General features: G+C 35.9%; 1 protein-coding gene across 2 annotated transcripts in view; it reads left to right on the top strand.

The window, feature by feature from the left end:
- Positions 1 to 18,667: 18,667 nt before the first annotated feature.
- The window catches only part of MPPED2 (metallophosphoesterase domain containing 2), a 196,117-nt gene continuing 193,915 nt past the window's right edge, over positions 18,668 to 20,869 (top strand). For both annotated transcript variants that reach the window (XM_040558436.1, XM_040558433.1), the window contains exon 1: positions 18,668 to 18,867. The gene's annotated coding sequence lies outside the window, so the exon portion shown is untranslated. The remainder of the gene's footprint in view (positions 18,868 to 20,869) is intronic.

Raw genomic sequence — 20,869 nt, 5'->3', positions numbered from 1 at the left:
CATATCCTTATTGCAAGCAATTCATCAGTTTGGCGGCTGGTTTCTAAACTCCTAAATTTATATAGTCTTCAACTGCCCTGAACATCTGATAAAACTATCTATAGATTAAGGAAGCTGTTCACTCTGTGATTCCTTAGCTTTTGAAAGGCAATACCATCATTCATCAATCTGGATGTTCTTGAATTATATTGTAATTCGACTTAATGGAGTAATAATGAGAAACTGAGTGGGAGCAATGGATTCATACTTATCCTCTGAAATAAAAAATAAACAGTATAGGAATTAAATAGCAAAGGATATAGAAATTACAACAGATTTCGTTGATGTCTTATTCTCTAACAAAATGAAATATATTTCATTCAACTGATATTCCTGTGGTAATTGGTATCGCCAATCATATTTCCAAGGAGCACTGTATGAGATTCACCAGAAAAGAATAGTAAATTAAATGACTGCATGTGAGGAGCATAGACAGAATTTCCCCCTCATTTATTCAAGACTGAACACAATAACCAAGGAAAACTGATGTAGCTAACCACTTCTGACTTGTGTAAATTGATATGGGATGGAGCTGTCATCTCCTAACCAGATTAAGTCTTTTCTTTAGGCCATTTTTAATCCAAGTTCCTTCATGAAGTTTTACTTGAGGGCAAAATAAACTGCTTGGTGCTCCACTACTAAACTATTGATTTAATAAGATGACCAAAAGATAATCATCCACTGGTAACCAAGCATTTTAGTTGTGTGTATTTTTGTGAATGCCTTTTCACTTGTGCTTCACAATATTTTGGGTAGTATAAGTGAAACAGGGACTAATCACTAGTTTGCTTTAAATAATTGGATGTAATATTATGGCATGGTTGTTTGAATTGTTGTGATATGGGAAAACTTGGAATATAGTCATTAATATAAAAGACACACAGGTAGAAAAGTAATTTTTATTAGGTGCCTTACATCTGACTGCATATGAGATTGAAGGAACTCATACTAGAAAATTCAGGAAATGCAGCAGCAATACTTACAGAGAACTAAGAAAGTAGATTGGCCTTTAGTGTGGTCAGAAACTTGAGCTCTACATTGTACTAAGACTCAATTATAAATTTTTCACTCATCCTAAATTATCAGTGATAGTTCTCAATTATCATTTACGTTACGCTGAACTCATTTACATTCCTGATGCATTATGGTTGTCAGCATTTTTCTGGGTTTACTTCTTCGTACTTCAATTGGAGGCTTACAGTTTTATATCTCCCTGTTTTTCAACCTCTATAGCTTATAATATTACAATCCCCCTTATGCTAACTTAAATCTACCTAATATCCCAATAATGCTTGAATTCTAAAACCTGATTATCCCTTCCACTTCTGCAAGGGATGAAATGATGATCCTCTTTTGAGAGGTGATGAAAGAGCAATAGCAATAATCCTAGATTTTTTAAGACTCCACCAGAGCTTTGTAGAGTCAGAGGTCCCCAAGATTTTGGAAAAATAGGCAAAATCATAACAAAACATGACAAACTACTCATTTCTGAAAATGGTTTCAGGACTAAAATGTTCAAGCAGCAAGACGTTATTTGCTACATGGATCTCCTATGGTTCTTTTTTCGTAGCTGTTCTGCAGAGATAATTAGTCTGCGGGAATGCCATGAGTGATCACATAGGAAAGAGATGCTCCACTGTGTTGTAGGGTAGGGCTAAATAACACTGAATGCCTTCCCTCCCAAATTTTGACTATATTTCCATATTATTTGGGTCCAAGAGTTCTCTCTCTTTTCTTTTCAAATGTGAGAACAGAACAATCTACAAACTCCAAGAGCCAATTTGATCTGTTGGTTTTTTTAATCTTCTTTTCTACTATGATTTATTTCTCTTTATGTATCAGCTTATTTCTCTTTGCATGCAGCTGTCAAAAAATACAAAATTGTTTAATATTAAAATGATCAATAGGTGACATACTACCTGACTGAAATTCTGATTCATTTCCTTTAAATTCTATAGCAGCTTTTAGTCTGTAATCTGTAGGTCAACCCAAGATACTTTAAGATAATCTGTATTCCTGATATTTTGTCCTGTCATCTCGCTATATTTTTATTTATAAAATACTATGTGTTGTTGTACAGAATACAAAATAAATATATATAGTATATAATTAAGGCATCTCTTCATAAATTTTGATTTTAAAATGTACAAATCTTAATTGTTATGCCAGCATCCCAAAACAGCAAGATCCAGCTGCAACAAATACTGTTGTTCTTCCTCCAGGGAAATCTAACAGCCAGATTTTTTTTAAATAGGAATTTTAAACAGAATCTAGAAAAGATATATGGACACTATTTTTTTAATTTATAGTTAGAAGTGATTTATTCCGTCACTGTGGTACATCAGTAGTAGCTCTATACAGTTCATCTGCTATGAACTTCATAGTAATACAGAATTGATTAAAAGGATTCTAGATGTGTAATGCAACATATTTGAAAAATTTATCGTAAACACAGCAGTAGACCTGATAATTGAAGATCTTTCTTTGACTTTATTAGAAATATGTTTTCCATTCTATAAAAGTAAGAGATGCTTTAAATTTTTAAATGCATGACAACATTCAATCAAGTGAATCAAAAAGAAATTTTGCTGACATTGTCATGGAATTAACCCATGTGAAGCTCTGCCCTTAACTATCATACCAAGTGGTGTTTGTGTGTCTGTCTGTCTCCTAGGAACTTTTGTCATATACTTTGGGACTGTAGCCTCACAGGACTGATGCCACTTATAATATTATATTTTTATTTTAATGCAGTATAGGCTGCTTTCACTTTAGTAGAAATTAAGCAAAAAACTATTAAAAACAAATACAACACAAGTATCAAAGAAGTTCTCTAAGTGAATAAAAGAGTCTCGTATCCAATTTTTCAGAAGTAAAAACATGTAAATGGAGTTTCATAATGTGTTAGGATTAATAATCAAAAGCTGAATGGATCCAATCTAGTCAGAATGCTCACTTACAAATCTTACTTTCTCTAGATAAATTTTTCAGTAATGCTATTTTCCAGTGTGGCTGAACTAGGCTAAAATTTTTTGTGTAAATGATATCCCCAAATTCTCCCGCCATCTCCACTTGCCAAGACATGAGCAGTGGTAATTCCTACAGAGTAGTAGCAAATATCTCTCATTTTTAAGTCATAAAAATCATCCCAGATGTAATAGTTCTTTTTGTCCCAGCATGGCAAGGAAGAAATCCCAGCTTGTAAGGTAATATCTGTCAGTTCTCCCCTCACTGAATTTTTCTATATTAGTTAAATTTCCTGTTAATATTCTGAAACAACAACAAAAAAGAGTAATGTTTGTTGTGTCCAGTCCTACTGTAACATCATTAAGCAAAATGTAACTGCCTAAATCTCTAGTATATTAGCCACTATGTAGAAAAACAAGTGTCATCATTGTTCAATATTTAACTGAAAGGTGTTTTGAGTTAGTCTGAATAATGAGATTTCTATGAAATAAACAATATCGAAATTAGGTTAGTATTCATTATTAAGTGAATACTTGTCAAGTAAGCTACAGATCTTTACTCCTAAATGCTTAATTTTTGGGGGTGTGGAAATATTCACTGTTATTAACCCTTTGGTTAAACTTTGCACTTATGGTCACGATTGCGAAGTACCACAGCTTTTTAACAAACCTGGTAATTTCTGGAGGGCTTTTAAAATTTTGCATCAACTATTTGAAAGCCACAGATTAGATTCCAGTATTTTAGATGAATGAGAAACCATGTTGTTATTAAACTCGAAAGGTACCAACATCTCTGAGCTTGACAGCATCGCATGGAAGATATATTTCCTGCTGCTACAGAAACATTAAGGTGATTCAAAGGTAAATCAGCAGTGACAGATCAGTGACCATACTGCACACTCAGCATCCTCAAGAGTACTGTGTTTGTCTACATATCTCATACTTTTCTTGTCTAAAGAGTTTTCATATCCATAATTAACATGAGGATTTGATAGCCATAAAGTGTTTATTTGCAAGGTGTTTTCAAGCAAAATAAAAAACAGCTCATGCTGTGACTGCCTCCCTTTCTGTAACTGGACTACAGTTTTGGACAGAGTGGCATATAAATTGAAGTCTGACACTTTAATGTTGCTGTAGCAGCTTCAGAACAAAATATGTTGAAATCAATTATAGAAGAAGCTAAGATATGCATTGCAATATTGCAAAATATGCAAATACACCTCAGGAGCTGGTTGCTTCTTTATATCTATAGACTTTCTATGCTTATATTTCTACTGATAAAAAAGAGTAAATCCATATTTATACATATAAATAAGATTTAAAATATTCATAATTTTAAAGGGAGATTATGTGTAGCCTTATGCCATGGCTTTCCTTCTTTGGATTGTTTTTTAAACAATATGTGATTACTTACGGAGGGGCAGAAATTGTTCTCTTTCTTTAATAAATCATAGGTGTTTCGGGATGGTTTGCTGTTAATAAAATGTTAGCATCTGCATGTTTGCTAAAAGAAGAAAACAATTTTGTTACAAACTACTGATTTTTAATTTTATTTTAAACGATGCCTAATTTAAGAATATGAAAAATATCTATTAATGCTATGATACAGTGATTATGATTATCATTTTCTATTAATACCCAGGCTCCCAGTTTACTTTCTGGATCATATTAGCAGTACCCATTTCTCTGCTTGAGGCACTAGGTAAGCAGCAGATGTGGCCCCTGTTTTGTGACAGATTGCTCAATATGTGATTAGCTGAGCAGCTGACAACCTTCAATGTCTGTACGTAAATTCTTAAGTAATTTTTCCACTCTTAGTATCACGTTGGATACAATAATTTTGAGAAAATTTCAGACAGAAGCTGAAATGGAGTTGGTCAAATCATTACAAGATATTTAACAGCTATGACATAGTCCACAGCATGTAAGCGACAGCAACAACAAAAATGCACATTTCAAAGATTTTTTTTCCATAAAATTGATAAAGAGGAGTGCTTTGTCTGTAACTGTGAGGCAGGTTCAAACTTGAGAAGAGGAAAGAATTTGCTCAGTGCTGAGAGCTTTATCTAGTGAAGTTACGTGTCCATTGTGCACCACAATGAAATTAAGCTCACATACTTAGCTAAATTGAAGCCTAAGCCTATTACCAAAAACTGAGCAAGCAAAAAAAGCATGGCAGAAAGAATGGCAGCTTCAATGTACCACTTTATACCCAGGAAAAAGGGAAAATATAAAAAACAATACTACAAAGTAGCTGCACAAAAACAGAGAGGTTCATACATAGTTTACAGAACAGATCTTAGGAGAAATGACTTCGCTGCCCTTAGAAGAATGTATCTCAGAATTGCACGTGATACTGCAAGATTTCTTCAGAGAACATTTTGCATTGAGGGAAATGCAAGTCATTAACTGTTTTTGGTGTGTGTACACTACCATGGGATGAAAAAAATGTTACAACGTGAGAAAAACTGGCAATGTAAGCAACAGAAATTCAGAAACTCTTACAATTCCTGAGAAAATTTTCTATCTTTTCTAGCTAAAAAAATTGTCATACTCAGGGTCAAGCGTGATGCAACAGAACCTTTAAGATTAACTGTTTCTTTAGTCAACTTGAAATTCTGATTGTCTTCACTGGGAATCTCCTGCTTAAAATTAAGGACATTTTTAAGCATATGAGAATCAAGAACTAATCTTAGCTGCTTATGTGATTTTCATTACTGTATTAGTTAACTTCATAGTTGTTAATGTTGTTAGCAGCCTTGCTCCAAGACAGATTAGTGACTACTGAGGCTTGGTAATTCAGTTAGAAACCCACCTTATCGCTTGACATTGGTAGGCTATTATATTAAGAATTCATTCCCCACTGGGACATTAGCTTGGTATTTCAGGACTCCTTAAAAGCTACATTTTGAAGGATCAGCATCCTGCTCATTATTACATCATTTTATGAAAGTAGCTTACCAGTAGCTACTATCTTTGCTATGAGAATACAGGAGATGCAAATCAGCCTGAATGACCCAACACATACTGTGCTTTTGAGGGATTGCCTATGTTTTAGGAATCTTTCCAAAGTAACATTGGAATTTCACTTGAAGTCAGGGGGATGTCTATAGTCATTCTGTACAGCTGTTACTAACAGCAGTCCAAAGAAATGGTTATCTCTGTGCACGGGTTGTTGAAGAGGATGGTAGATGTGCTAAAAGATTAATTAGGCAGAACCCTTCAGGCATTGTGGCTCATGTATCTGGAGCGCAAGTTAAGCCAGAGCTCTGTCCACTCTTTCACCAGCAACATTTCATGGATGTTGCACTTGATAGAGCAGTCCGGCAATAACAGGAGTTCTTCTGGTCATGTTATCTTCTCTTTGACCTTCCCTTCCTTCTTGCAGTCTCCCCATCCTTGACACGGAGTGTATTCTAAGAAGAGTTTTTAAACTAAAAGAGGGAAAATTTATATTAGATGTTAGGAAGAAATTCTTCACTCAGAAGGTGGTGAGGCACTGGAACAAGTTGCCCAGAGATGCTGTGGATGCCCATCCCTGGAGGTTTTTCAAGGCCAGGTGGGACGAGACCCAGGGCAACCTAATCTAGTGGGTGGCTGGTATCCATACCCATGGCGGGTGGGTTGGAATTGGATGGACTTTAAGGTCCCTTCCAACCCAAGCCGTTCTATGGTTCTATGACAAAGTGTAGTTTACATACGCCCAGGTGAGATACTGCAACTGAAAAAAGCCCAAACATATATACACCAGCTGTGGGAATGAATATGTAAATACGTTTAAGAATTCTTGTTATTTGTAAGTAACCTCCCTTTCTGAGGGACATTGCTATAGAAAAAATACAAAAATCCTATGTATTCTTATCCAAATATTAGTAGTAGTATTAGAGCACTATTAGTTTGAGCATCACATTTAATTAAAATTTGAAACACCCTCAATATACTTTTGTAAAGGAAATACTAATTCCAAGGTACATTCTATTTTCAGAAAAAAAAAAAAGTAAAGATATTGAAGATACTAAATTAGGTGACTTGAAACGATCTAAAATACATCAGTAGTTTCTTCTTCAAAGATGAGATTGAAAAAGCTACCATGATCATACCTACAAGAAAAAATGGTATAACACTAAAAAGTTACCAGTTAGAATTTTTACTTGTCTTTCTTCCTTTGATGTAACGAAAATCTTTTGAGATGAATGTGGACTTAAAAAACAGTGAAATTACTCAAGAAATATAGTAGAAGACTTAACCTTTTGACTTCTGCCAAATGTCCCAAAATCTACTGAAAATGTTCAAGGTGATTCAGTGAAATGTGTTCAAAGCACTAACATCTCATCTGCAGCGAAGAGTTGAAATAGCCCTTTTGTTTGAGAAGTTCTCCCATTCCATTTCCATATTCCTCCTCCTTTTTTCTATGACAGTCTATTCTTTCTCTTAAACTCAGCCTTTCCACTTTTCCTATCTTTCAGTGTTGAAATTCCTAGACTCCTGCCAGATCACTTTTCTTCTGAGCTGAGTCAGTCTTTCTCAGCTGAAATTCCCAACAATAAATAAGGAAATTCTGCTTGCAAAAATGCTGTGTTGAGAATACTAGAATCTTAGAAATGCTACTGCAGTAGAACATGAAAGAAAAACAATATCAACACCACCCATAAAAAATGCTGTGATGTTTTTTATAATAGTTGTGGTTACTGATATTAGTGTTTAGTATTGAAACTGGGCAAAAATGCAATCTTAAGAAATTACTGGAGATTTTTTGAAGTGTTTTTTGATTAAGAGTTTGACATTTGAAAAAAAAAAGTTATCAGCTCTATTAAATATTAGACCTTTTTCATAACAGTCATAAACATATTTAGGGAATCACAATTACAAGTAGTATCATAAAAAATCTGCTCAATGCCCCAAATAATGGTATAAGGAAATAAAGTTGTATCTCCATTCTAATTACTGAAGTACCAGAGTCAATGAACTGAGAGCAGTGTCTTACATTAATTTCTGAGGTAAAACTTGAACTGTCTGGTGTTTCTCTGTTATCTGCTGCCCTTGGCGGGGGCGAAGAAGGTCCTGCCTCGTGAAGTTTACAGTACAAGGGCATAAGGGCTTTTTAAGCTGAATTCAAGGGCTGAAAGATGCAGAGGAAACAGCACATACAGAAGTAATAAAGTACTCTGATCTACTGATCTATGTTACTATTGAATGTAGGAACATCTCCCAAATGGAAACCAAAGATTAACAAAAATGTTGTTTAATGATAATCGAATACTAATAGTTGTGTTGATGAATTGCATTGACTCTGTCACCTGCAACTGCATTGAATCAGTTAATATAAGCTCTAAAATACACAAATAGATTCAAATATAATTGACTGTGTTACCATTACTATGGCTTTCATGCTTTAAGCTAGTTCTTGTAAAAAAAAAAAAAAAAAAGTCCTCCTTGTAAAAAGCTCTCTACCATATAATCAGTCCCCTCTGGCCTTTTCTTGGACATACAGAATAGATCTTAACTTGTCAGCAAAATAATGAAGTAAAAACATCTGAAAAAAAAAAAAGGAGGCTTTAGAAAAATGAAGATCATGACCCGACATAAAAGAAGAATGAACCAGCTCCATAGTTCAGGTGGATCCAGGTTTCATCATTCTTCACCCCCTCATCCACGGAGCACTTCACATAACCCCCTTCTGGATGTGCCATATAGGTAACATCTGCAAAGAATATGGGCATCACTCTAAAAACAGCTATGGTTCTTTGTTGTGTGCTAACTGCGAAGAGTTTCCAATTAGAATTACAGCTCATCAAGACTGTGCCAGCAGGCTTCTGGGTGGTTAAGCCTCCAATTTTAATTGAACTGCCTTTAGCTGGTGATAAAAGCTGTCTTTTTAAACAGGCAAACTGCATAGTTTCTATAGTTAGTTAAATTCAAGTTGGGTTTGCATTCAGGATAATTACATTGAGTGGAATCTAATTGATTTAGTTGAAATGTGTATTTGATTCACCAAAGTTCTGGAAAATGCAATTCTGCTTCCCCCCCCCCCCCCCCCCCCCGCCCCCCTTATTTCTCTCTTTTTTCTTTTCTTTTTTTTTAATTATGTTGTTCTTTGCAGAATAATTAATGTGCAAGGAATAAGACATGAGAAGGGAAGAGTTCTCTGGTTGAAAGCCAAGGTGCTTCAGAGTTTCCATACAAATGGAAAAGCAGTTTAAAAACTAAACTTAATTCATAATATCCATCTTGTACTGCCAAAAACATTCAGCACTGTGTGAAATTTAGAGAAATATATTGCACTAATTTATCAGACTGTAATACCAGAGGTTACCAGAGTTTCTCCAGCTTCCTATGCCACAGAAGAACGAACAAGGAAAGAGCGTATTTCTCAAAATATTAACCAAGGAAAGCATACTTTTAGGACAAGTACTCTCCAAGAGTAGCATGACAGTCTTTAAAGATATTGTTAATCCACCGTGTTTAAATAGAAGTATAAAATAATCTGAGGGGGGGAGGGGAGGGGGGACGGACACAATATATTCTTTAAATCTCATATGTATTAAGCTGTAAGTATTAATAAAACAACATTTTTAATTAAAGAGGTAGTATAAGAATACCTTTTAACTATTTCAGGATATTTTTAAAATTCACAAAGTACTGTAGGGACAATCTGAAACTGGTCATAATTGTATGTGGTATAGTTAAGCTATTAGTGTTAAGAATTCAGTCTATTGCTATCCAGAAAAACAGGTAAGCACACCTATTACTGTAAATGCTCCAATAATCTCCTCAGTCATGTTTATTATATTCATTATATAAAGTGGTGATGAGCAAAAAAAGTATAGTTTGCCTTCTGTCTGCTTCACTGCACGGGCATGTCTGACAGCAAAATAATCTGCCTGTTATATCCAGGCTCACTCGTCCAAGGGGTGCCATTTAACTAGAGGCCTCATTTGCAGCTGATCAAATATGTGGACATGTCATTATTTTTCAATGATGGGGAGAAAGTAATTATTGATCTTCAGTTGCAAAAGCAATACTTGGAGTGAAAAAAGGAATTTTAAGACATTCAGCAACAAAAGCTATCAAATGCAGCAAAAATAATTCTCTAAATTACGCATGTACAAAAACTTCTTAAAAAATAGATTTTTTTATCCAGAATAATCAGCAGTTGAAAGTATGACAAATGAGTCACCTTCCAGCAAACCTGCTGTAATCTTTTCAGGACGGAAATGTCTGGGGGAGGTACACGGAAGTCACTCTGAATGCACATGGCTAGAATACTGCTTGAGAATTTATTTTTCAGAATCATAGTATCATTTCAAAGTATGTATCTCAAATGATGGACTATCTGCCACTCAGGATTATCTCAGCATAAGTATGGGCAAACTGCTTTGACAATCCCTTTTGCAGTGCTGGAGGAAGCCCAGACTTCAGTTGACCATTGTAATAAATAAGAAACAAGAGAAACAAAACACATTGCAAAGTTGTAATGCAATATCATTAGTGATCACCAAAGTTTCTGACTGTTTCTATCTCTTCTTTCTTAATGTTTGCCTTTTTTTTTTCCTAGCAGTTAAGTTTGATGTTAATGGAAAACCCATTTAAAACAATGATTACCCTATGAAGACAAAGTGAGTGCACTCAAGTGGAAACGGAAGACTTATCGATCAGTTTTCAGGTAAGCCTTACTTGCCTGACACTTCACAACAAAGAAATGCATTTTTATTACTTGGCCAGATAGTTCAGATTGCTTTCATTCTTAATAAAGACCTTCTTTATAACATTTATAAAACTTTATTACAGTTATAATAATAAAATTGGATTTCAAAAGTCACACAAGATCTTGAGGGGCATGAATCTATAAACTTTAAAATCATTATTAATCTTAATGCATCTATTCTGATAAAATGTGTGTTTCTTCTAATTTCTGTGCAGATTTTAACAGTATTTGTTGTTTCTTTGGACAGGTGAGAATTTCTTTGGTAATCATTTTAAAATTTGTTTGATTAAAAAAAAAAAGTTAATGTTATAAGTTGGAATTTGCAGGCACATTCTTCTGAGGAACTTAATTAAGGTAGATCACTGTATAGTTGATGTTACCTGGGCTCTCTTGTGCACTAGACACGTTTTAGGAAGCTCGTTACTGTTGTTGTAAACGTGTAGAAAGTAACTAGAAATAAGTATTTGTGCAATCTCAAAAAAATAATTGTGAATTGTGCATGTTCTTAATTGTGTACTAAATTGATTCTAGATATGTCAAAATTAAGTAGTAACAAGAGACTGGAACACTAGGAAGCAGGTGGCCACAGTACTTAAGGATATGCCTCCCCCTGCAGCACAGTTAGCGGTGATTCCTCCAGAGGAATACTCAGAGTGTGGATTGAGCTCTGTCCAGGCTTTCTGAACTAGCCCCTGAGGGGTCTTGTCCCCGTTTATTGGGATACAGCTGAAGAGATCAGCCTCACAAATTAGGTTTTTCAAGTAGATACCCAGGTGGTATGAGTATTTGCTTACAATGAAGTTTTGAAGTCTCTCTCACAAATCCTGTCTGGAGTTTTGAAGTTTAGTGTAAGCATTTAAATTTTCAAAAATACACGCCTTCTGAAAAATAGAAGACATATGCTAGTTCTAAATTAGAAAAATGCAAGTGAATTGGAATGAAGAGTGTAATTTAACTAGTATTAAGAAACCTTATACATTTTAATTTGGTTTAAAATCTTTGGAACTTCTTTAGAACTATCCATTGGACTAAGATTCACAGAGATAGCCTTAGGAGGTGAGGTACCATTTTTACTACTGCTTGAATACATCAATATCTTTCTCGAGCTAGCTAAAGAAACCTAACTAGCTGAAGATTCAGTGACAAAAAAAATGTGATCATAGACATCCTTAGAAAGTTAAGAAGTGTTATAAAATCATCAGTATCATCCAAGAGTATTTTTAACTTAGAGATGCTAGGCAAGATCCTCACCAGAGATAAATTAGGAATACTCCAATTAACTCAACTGTACTATGACCTTGTAATTAAAAAGAAATTTGTTTCTTTTCCTGGCTGTTTTTTCTGGAATTAGGTCTCTGTATTATACAGATTCCAGGATCCGTTTACCACATTATTCTGAAAATTCCCTTATTTTCAGATCATCTCTGAGTTTAAAGACTCAGATTTTACTTACAGTATGACTCATCAAATGATCAATTCTTCTTTCAGCTTTCCACTGCTCACTCTTTGGGTTTGGTGGTGGCGTTTGTTTTTTGGTTGGGGATATTTTTTTTTTTTCTTCCTAGAATTCCCACTTCTCATATTTCTTTCCTCAAATAAGGATAAAGCCTTATTTCCAAAATCAGTAAAAGTCTAAGGTTATACTAAATGGACTAAATTGTTTTTTTTTTTTATTTTTATTTTTTTTCTGTTGAAAATATGGGAAATCCGTTAGTGTTTTTGAGAACAGATTATAGCCAAAGTCATGTTGTCCTGAATGCTTATGGGTTGTTGGGGTGTTGTGTGTGTTTTTTTTTAATTATTTCAGATAATTTTTTAATTATTGTCATAGATAGCATAATTTCTGCACTAATGCTACCTATGTAGTTATGTTACCATTGAGTCCCAGCAACAGATGCAATCTTGGAAACTACTGACAATTTACAAATTTAATGTTCTTGTTTTCTCTTAAGTAATTAAATTTTTTCTGCAATCCTTAGAATTCTGTTAGGTGAAGGCTGCACAAAAGCAGTTATATAGACAGGAGTATACAGAGACTGATTTCTAGAATCCATAACTGAAATCTTATCTTCCCTAAATCGGATTGCCTATTTTAACTAGAAAGTTAAAATTCAGATTCATGGCTATACCAGCCTCCTTTATTACAAGTTTCTTGAAGCAATTGAAAGAAACAGCAAAAGATTCTGGATAGGGAATATTCAGTTAAAAAAAAAAAGAAAAAGAAAATCAAAAGACTAATAAGATATCTTGGAGAAACTTCTCTGGACCTTTTCTGTACTGTGTGAAGATATATACTGAAGAAAAGCATATCCAAAAGTATGACTAAACATTAGAATTTGAAAAAAAAAAAAGAAAAAAAAAAGATATGCAACCACTACAGTTGTATACACCTGCCTATAATTGGTTTCAGATCGTAAATTTTCCAGTTGTAGTTCAATAATCTTAATCTAAATTATTTATTTTTTAGCAGAATTGGCTACAGTTGTGTTTCCCTCTTTGATTATGAGTTTTCTCAAAATCATTTGTTATCATGAGAAAACAGTTTTCAAAATGTAACATGATATAAAAACTGAATAACTAGTACAGAACTGAAATGTAGTAAGGGATTAAGATAACTTCTAAGATAATATAAAACTGTATAAAATAATAAGATAATTTTATGCATTAAGAAAAAAATCATGTTAGTTTAATGCAATTTTTAACAAAGGCTTGATAAAGCTTTTATGAATATACAAAAGACTTGGCTCGAAGCTATGGCTCTTCAGCTTGTATTATTTAGTATGATTTCAGCAGGCATAAATCAATAGTCTAGACAAGTTGGGTTTGAATTTAAATAGTTTTGATCTCATTATTTTAAATTTTGGTTTAAGTTTTGAGGGTATATTAGAAAAAATAATCAAAAGAGAACAAATAAGAAATTCTTAAAAGACCCTTTGATTCTTGCTATGTTAGATCTCATTATTAAAGTATTAAAGAGAAATAATTTTCTACAGAAGAAAGCCAAACTTGATGCCCACAGTGTTCTGTTGCATCTATAGCAGCAAGTGGACAGTGGTAAGTGCCTGATCTTCACACTATTATAAGATAATTGAAGTTGATGGAGTTATTCTACTGTAACTGGGAGGAGAGTGAGGCCCAGTCTTTTGAATTGTCAGTTTTAAAATCACGAATGAGAATAGTTTTAATAAGAAGATTTTCTGTAATGAAACATAATTTGGATTATTGCAGAAGGCTGGGCCCTCTGACAGACAGAATATTTCCTGAAATTTCCTAGGCGTAAAACTGGAAGCATTATATAGAGGTGATAGGAGGAAATGTGTCTTCTAATTTTGGAAAACCTGTTATCTTGCATTCGTTTTAAAACAATTTAAAGGCAATGATGATGTAGAGATTTGTACTTATTATAGCATTTTTTTTTATTGGACATTACCATTTCTACCAGGCTGATATAATGGAATGCTGCAGATTCCTCTGCAGAAAATAGGAGCTGCCAATGCATGTCAAATAACCTTCAAGTAAAAGTATAGGTAAATTTTTAAAGTTAGTTACTGCACTGAGGTGTGAGCAGTGAAGACCTTGACAGACTCATCTACACATTCAAGGGTATTCTCCATGTATTTGACTTCCACCAGTTCACTAAAACTAGTTAAGAGAATCACTCCCACCAGAAACTGAATGCATGTGATTCACTGTCAGTGGAATTACATTTGGAAGCTGATTAAAAGTGTAACCGAATCATAATCTTACAACCTTATTATTCATGTGGTGCATTAATTGAACAATTTTGTTTGTTAGTGACTTTTAAAATAGCCATACATAATATGTGCTTCTTAATGAATGAATGAAAATGAAATCTATCCTTTGCATTTTTCACGTAATTGGCTTTTACTTATAGAAGTGATTATATTTAAATCAAAAGAAACAGTAGTGCACTTACAAATAAGGCTTTTAAGGATAACTCAAAATTATCACTAAATGAATACTTTTATATTTAGGAATAATTGTAATACATCAATATGTGTAATTCATGTATTTTTGCCATGCACTGAATTATTTCAGAATCTATAGAATCATTTGTAGCTTTAAAAAAATATTATACAAGATAGACTACGAAATACATTTTTTGCTGCAAAATTGAATTCTGTTTATCTGGCATTTGGCATGGATGTGATGTATTTTTTGTGATATTGCTGCTATATATTCTTTACTATTTAATTTTATTTATTTATTTATTTATTTATTTGAGATGGATCTTTGTAAAGCTTAACTTGAAAAGCATTAGAAATCCAGACAGGCTATAGAAGAAGGCTATCCACTTCCCATTAAAATAACTTGATTGAAATCCCCCACTGATTTCAGTGCCTGAGTCATGCCCAAGCAATTTTTTTTATTTTTTTTTTATTTTTTAACCAGGTGTTACCTTAATTCCCTTGATAAAGGAAAGTATTTTTAAATAAGAAAATATTGGACTTGTTTATACCTAATGAACCACTGAGAACAGTATGATCACACTTTTGCTGTTAAGCGTGTACCTATCTGAACCTCAACTTTTAAAGTGTCTTGAAATCACATGCAGGTTCTAGCACCAGACCTCTGTCAGAAAAGACTTACAGATCTAATAAATTGTATAAAGAATATTCATAATTTAAAGTCCAGTTAAATAAATGGGTGGTTTTTTAATGTTTCATTTAATTTAGACCCATGTCTAAAAATATAGTGAAATATATCCACTAAAATCAGCTCATACTGTGTGAAGCATGTTCACATGTCCTTCTGTAGTCAGCGTCTGAGCTTGAAGACCAAATAATGTGTAATACAAATTTAGCATTGGTATTGAACTTTCCAAAAAAATGTCAGTGTACATCTCAAAATCCCATCAGTCACTGATGAAGGAATGATGTTAAAATAGAGAAGCAAGTGTAGCCAGGAAGCAAGGTATTTGGTAGAATCTCTGGAATCTTTGGAAACACTAAATTCATGCAAAATCTTAAATGCAAAGAAAAGACCCATGCCCTAAGGGGTCATGGCTTCTTGTGCTTCTTCTTTTTTTTTTTTTTTTTTTTTTCTCTTAAATCATAAAAAGTATTCATTTATCACGTTCAAGCAGAAATTGAACCTTTCTTCAGAGTTCCAGCTACTCTGATTTAGTGTCTGATTTTGTAGCTCTTTAAATAAATACAAAATCTTAACATATTGGCATGTTTAATATATATGTAACAGAATATACATAAGAGAAATTCTTAGTTTTATTTAGTCTGTACAATATATTTATTTATTTATTGCTTTAAAGGTGCAATTAAAAGTTGTTTTTGATAACAACTACCTTTTACTGGACGAAGAAGAGCATGCTCTTGGTCCTAGTTATCTATCAGAAGTTGATAAATTGTACCAATTCCTTCCTATATTTTTGTTACTTCAGTTACTGTAATGATGCCTGAATAGGCAGAGATTAGTTCCTTTAACTCACATTTCAATCTTCGGAGGTTCTACCATTCAGCAACTTGCAGGACTGGGCTTAGGAGGAAGACTGCTAGATGAAAGGTTAAAAACTTTTTTTTTTTTTCTTTAAAAAGAGGACTGCTGGGATTCCAGCTGCTTTTACGTTGATCATAATGCTTGTAAGATTCCCTATAGTGTATCAAATATTACAACAGTTATTAAGAACACAAGAAATGTACTAGTGCATTTCTGAAACATCTATCATATCAAGGGAGAATACAATAGAATACAAGCATATAACATGTAAATATTTTTAAAAATAAGTGTCAGGAAACAGTATTCTCTCTCTAATATTTCATTTCTCTAACAGCACACACAAAATGCCAAGAATGCTTAGAGCCCCTGAGCTCAGTAATGCGACACCAGTCTCTTCTTTCACAGTCCTTAAGATACAGAATAATAATTATAGATTTTTGCTTTATGCTAACATCTGAAACTCACATGGAAAATACAGCAGAGCGGCCTATGATAACAGCATAGGGAAAGGCGACTTTAAAAGAAAACTTCTAAAACCAAAAAGAAGGGGCCTTTTTTTTTTTTTAATTGCCATACAGTGAATAGGGAGACTGTGTAATGCTATACCTCCATCTAGCACAAGACTGATGCAGTATTTAAATAACCCTTCACACTTAATTAGTCATTTTTTATTATTGTAATAGGAATATGTCCCAGCTGATATCAAGGCCCAAGTATTCTGAGTGCTAGAATACATAAAAAATAGAGCTCTGGAGAGCATCTCTTTGGAGTCCAGAAAATAGGTACCTGCTAAGTCTACTTAAGTAGTTTATCAAATTATTATGGCTCTCCAGCATGTTGTTAACTTGTCTACTTCTTATGTCTCAGGCATTTCCCTTGTTTCACAGCATGATCCTGTCCACTCTCCACTCACACAGCTCCCCGGGCAACACATGCAGGGAGCATTCAGGATCTCAGGAGTTTCTTCTCTTTACATAAAGTTTTTTATTGTAATACCCCATGCTTTTATTCATGATCTACAAAAAGCCAGAGCAGTTGGGTAGCTGGGGCCAGGGAGCAGGATAACTGTTCCCAAATCACAGTATACTATCCTGCTGGTTCCCTTAGCCTATCACTGTTGCTGTGGTCACCTCCAGCATCAATGAACACCTGGTCTGTTTCCCAGCACCACCACCACCTCACAACCCAAAATCTGTGCACTATGGACTTCATTTACATATGTCCTCCCTTGACTCCCCTCAGCACAGAAGGTCTCTAACCATGCACGCTGCTGCTTCGTCCCTTGCTCTTCTCCCTTCTTGTTAATTTAGTTTGAAAGCCAGAAAGGTATAGGTGTTAAGGCAAGCAAACACCTGTCCACTTATCCTGCTGCCTTGCCCTGCCCATGTGGACAAGCACAAATTTTAAACTAATTCCCTGCTAGTTTCATGGGGTGTCCCAAGTCCTCCCATTGCAGAATGTGGTATGTAACAGTTCTGCATCTGTGAATGGGTAAAGCTTGCTCGCATCTCTGTCTTCTCACCTCCATACCAGTTCTAGATTTTTAGACTTTCTTCTTCACATAATGGTTACTCCCTTTGAACATTTTTGTTGCCTTTCGTGGCATCTTCTCTAAATTGACTGTCTTACCATAGCTGTGGAGACCAGAAATGTGCAGTAGTCAACATGACAAAAAGACAGTCCCTTGTGCCCCAATAGCTTTGGTTCTTGTCCAGTGTTTTGTTGGACACTTTAACCGATGCAGTGACCGGATACTTTCAGAGAACTAGCAAAAAAACCTGCTTTCTGGAGCTATAGAGACAATATAGGCTCGGAGTAGAGATCTTCGTCCTCAGACATAGAGATACATTTATTTGTGTATTTGTTTTCTTTTCCACAGGCACATCAAAAGCTTTCTAATCAACCCTTTTCTCTCTCGGTGTTTTCCTCCCGGATGTGCCGCTTGGCAAGGCAGGACAGTGAGTGGAAAGGAGAGGCAGGGCCAGGCGGCAGGCTGCAGGCCTCGCCAGCTGTGCAGCCTTGGCGCCCAGCACGGCAGCCGCATGAGGAAGGCCCTGCCGGTCTCCTGCCCCTTCAAAACGGTGAGGAAGGAGATTTTATTTTTCTGGATCGTAGTCTCCACTAAAGGTTTGTTTATTTATTTATTTATTCATTTACGTATTGGGAACGATTCGCCTAAAGATTTATTTAATTATTTATTTAGGAACGATTCGGCCGAGCGCCCCCGACGCTTTGGACACACGGAGGCCGCAGCGCGGCCCCGGCCGCCGGGGGACCCCGCGGCCGCCGCAAGGTGGCGCCTGAGCGCCGGGAACCGCTGCCCCCGGCCGGGAACCGCCGCCCCCGGCAACGCTGAGGCGAGGCGGCCCCGCGGCGCTCAGGTGAGCCGCGGCGGCAGCGGCCGGGAAGGGGCTGGGCAGGGCAGGGCAGGGCAGGGCAGGGCAGGGCAGGGCAGGGCTGCGCTGCGCTGCGCTGCCAGGCGGGACCTCGGCCACCGGCCGGCCCGGCCCCTCGCAGGCGGCCCGAGGGACAGGGCGGGAGGGGTTTGAGGCAAGCTCCCGCTTGGCGTGGTGCCTGACAAGCACGACGCGAGGCTCAGGGCTCAGGGGGTGGCGGGGATGTCGGCTGGGACCTGTCCCGTTTGCCACTCAGGTGCCTTCCATTGACTGCCTCCTTTGACAGGTGAGTTGTGCTGAAACTAGCAAATTTGAGCGGAGGATTTCTGTCTTTTCAAGCAGCTTTCGAACTACTGGCGCAATGCAAGCATGCACGTGCTGTGGTAGGAGAAATAGAAAACAGCTTGAGGTTTTTCTGCCAGAGTTAACGAGTATCCAGTTTGTGATCTGAGCTGCTTGCTCTTTTTTTGAGCAAATGCCAGTGAGCCTTGCATTGCTTACGGTGAGGCGTGCAGAGTAGAAATTTACTGCATTTGGCTGAGGGAAAACTTTGCTTTTAGGTCTTTGGTAATGCCTCTCCTTACTTCAGAAGATTTAATCCTTAAAGTATGCAAGTCTCCAGTTCGTATATTTCAGTGGGCTTTTCCTGACTTGCTAATTATGTTTTGAAGCCTCCAAAAGATTTATTGTAATTGTTCCCAAATGCATAAATACAACCCCTCTACTAGATGGGCACATGCTTAAGATATCTTCTTTGGTATGAGTCTAGTTCAGTGAGCTATATAACTCACTTGGGAGTTTAACTAGGACTTCCAATGGGCTGTGGAAGTGCAGAGGGCAGAGCGCACAGTGCTCATAAGCAGGTGAGCTGCAACTTGGCTGGCCTGTTAATGAAGATTTTATGGTTTAATGTCTCTTCTGCTGAAGTCTTCTTGTCCAGAGGACAATATACTTGTATCTCAATATATGGTTGTGCTAACACTTCTGTGACCTAGATGTATATTAAATGTGAGTTCATTAGCTTATTTGCATACAGTGAAAACAACAACTGACAAGCAATTACATTTATTTCTCAGGTATTACTTTTGACGAAGTAGGGCTGGGGAACACAGATGGACTGGGGCATGGTTTGTATATTGGTCATATCAGACATCAAATATTACTAAAATATTTTTCAGAAGAAGTGGCCTACTTCCAAGTGGCTTTTGTTGTGACAGTTTTTTATTCTTGGAAAAAGAAATGTACGGCTGTGACATAAGCCTTTCCTTAAAATGATACATTTGGGGTAGGGTATGGCTTTACCACAGTCAACAAATTCAGAAGAAGTCTCAGTATTTTGGGGCTGAAGTGCTGATTAGGAGGCAAGGAGCTCAGGTGGACATTCTCCATTTATATGGTACTCAGCCACTGAATTTTCTTGATGTATTTTCTCATTTCTCTCTCTGCCTGTTACAGGAAATAGGATACAAACAAGTTGCAGGCTATGAATGTTCTCCATTGAGTGAAGCATGATCTGGTCTTCTCTTTGTAATTTTTAGTAAAGTGAACATATTTGAATAAATAAATATATTTATGTATTCAATTTTTTTGCATTGTTAAAGTTGGCAGTAGGTATCATTCTTAGATCTTTCTTTAATCAGTATGATGAGACTTTTCTTCTCTCTGCCTCTGAGGCACAACAAAGTTATTAACCATGGGTAAACGATAGCACCACCATGTGATTTCTTTAAAAATCATCCAGCCAGGGAGGTCACTCTTCTTATGGTAATAAGAGACAAGTACATCCCCAGATGTTCTCATAAGCCTAATTTAACTGCCTGAGGGGAGGCAGGGTAGATTTAAAATCAACTATTTAAAATAGTCATTGGCACTAAATTATTTGCATTTAAGCCTTTTTTTTTTTTTTTTTTTGTGGGGAGCTTCATTGGTAATGAGATAAAATTTTAGATTGTTTGACCATATAACTTGAATTTGCTTAAGCTTTCTATTTCTCATGCATTTAGTTGTCTTTCATGTAAATAAAACTCTGGATCAGATAAACAAATGAGGTGGAACATAACTGTGCTGTTATCAGAATAGCTGTGCTCACTTGGACCAGCTGAAGATGTGTCGCTGTATGGTCAAAATCAACATGTGATTTACTTTTAAGTAGAGGATGGGGGCTTGTTGGTCAGATGCTGGATTCATTGTCAGGAAATGCAAGCTTTATTTCTGCTCTGGTCCTGAGTTTACGTGTAAGCTGGAGCAAGCACATAATTCCCTTACACTTTGTCCATAAATTGAGAACA

This window comes from Cygnus olor, chromosome 5, assembly GCF_009769625.2.
Source record: "Cygnus olor isolate bCygOlo1 chromosome 5, bCygOlo1.pri.v2, whole genome shotgun sequence".
Lineage (NCBI taxonomy): Eukaryota > Metazoa > Chordata > Aves > Anseriformes > Anatidae > Cygnus > Cygnus olor.
Note: the sequence above shows the minus strand (reverse complement) of the source record. Positions and strands in the feature narration are given on the sequence as shown.